Genomic DNA, 1,673 nt, shown 5'->3' with positions numbered 1-1,673 from the left:
ACGGGGAGTGGCTGGTGGGTTTGAACCGCCAGGTGTTTGGTTAGTAGTCAAATGCCTTAGGCACTATGCCACTAGAGCTCCCTGATATTAGGGAGGGATATTTCAGTCTTTCACCACTGAGTATAAAATTAGCTGTGTATTTTTCGTAAATAACCTTTATCATGTTGAAGTTCTCTTCTATTCCTAGTTTGCGTGGTTTTATCAAGAAAAGGTGTTAGAATCTGTCAAATGTCTTTTATAAATCAATTGAGATGATCATGTTTATTTTTTTTCTTTCATTCTATTAATGTGGTGTATTCAGGCCTTTGAACTGGTTCAAATCAGTTCATCCATGGCTACCACAAATAAATCAGAACAGACTCGAATTTGCAAAATATAGGTATACCAGACAATAATCAGAATGGGAAAAATTACAGGTTGAAGCCCTGGAGTGGGAGATTGGGAAGAGGCTTAGGGAGCCCTCTCAGGAGCCTAATGTGGGCTATTGGATGACAGCTAGGACTGTGAAGAGCAGTACACATTCACAACGATGTGGTCAGCTGCCATCTTTGAGTCACACTGTTGTTTCCAAATATGTTGGTCAATAGCTCAATCCGCTGCTTTTATTTTCTAGGAGGGAGATCAAATTTCCAGCAGGGCACTCATCTATAATTTTCCCCATTCTGGTTATCATTTTGGTACACTAATATTTAACAAACTTGGGTCTGTTCCAATTTTGCTTTGTCAGCCATGATTGTACTGGGAAGAACTGATTGAAAGCCCTGATTGATGTTCTTATGTTGAACTATTTTTGCATTTCTGAGATAAATCCCACTTGGTCTTAGTGTATTATCCCTTTGCTATTGTGTTGGATTAATTTGCTAATATTTTGTTGAAGATTTTTGCATCTATATTCACGGCATTCATAAGGGATATTGGTCTGTGTCTTTATTTGGCTTTGATTTCAAGGTAATACTGGCCTCAAAGCATGAGTTAAGACAAGTTCTCTCCTCTTCTGTTTTTTGGAAGAGTTTTAGAAGGATTGGTGTTAATTGTTCTTTAAATATTTGCTAGAATTTCTCAGTAAAGCTATCTTGTCTGGACTTTTCACTGTTGGGGATTTTTGATTACTAATTCAATCTCTTTACTTGTCATAGGTCTATTGAGATTTTCTATTCCTTTTTGAGTCAGTTTAGGTAATTTGTGTTTCTAAAACTTTTTCAATTTCATCTATGTTATATAATTTGCTGATGTACATTTTTTTTTCTTTTAACTTTTTATTGTGGTTTGGGTGAAAATTTACAGAGCAAATTAGTTTTCAATTAAACAATTCATATACATTTTGTTTTGTGATATTCATTGCAATCCCGACAACATAAAAACACTCTCCCCACTTCCTCCCTGTGTTTACTGTTTCTATTCATCCTTCTTTCGTATCCTTTCCTGCCTTCTGAGTTTTATCCCTGGGCAGATGCTGCTCTTTTGATGTCTATGGTCGATTCTCCCTGATGTTAATATTCTCTTTACAGGCCTGTCTATTGTTTGGCTGAAAGTTGAGCCACAGGGTTGAGTTTAGTTCTAGGCCTGAAGCTAAAGACCGTGGTCTCAGGGTGCTCCACCAGTCTCTATCAGGCCTGTACATCTGGTCTATTTTTTATTATTTTGAGTTTTGTTTTACATTTTTCTCTCACTGT

The sequence above is a fragment of the Orycteropus afer genome, unplaced genomic scaffold (assembly GCF_000298275.1).
Source record: "Orycteropus afer afer isolate SDZICR_OR568_19922 unplaced genomic scaffold, OryAfe1.0 scaffold00252, whole genome shotgun sequence".
NCBI lineage: Eukaryota > Metazoa > Chordata > Mammalia > Tubulidentata > Orycteropodidae > Orycteropus > Orycteropus afer.
Note: the sequence above shows the minus strand (reverse complement) of the source record.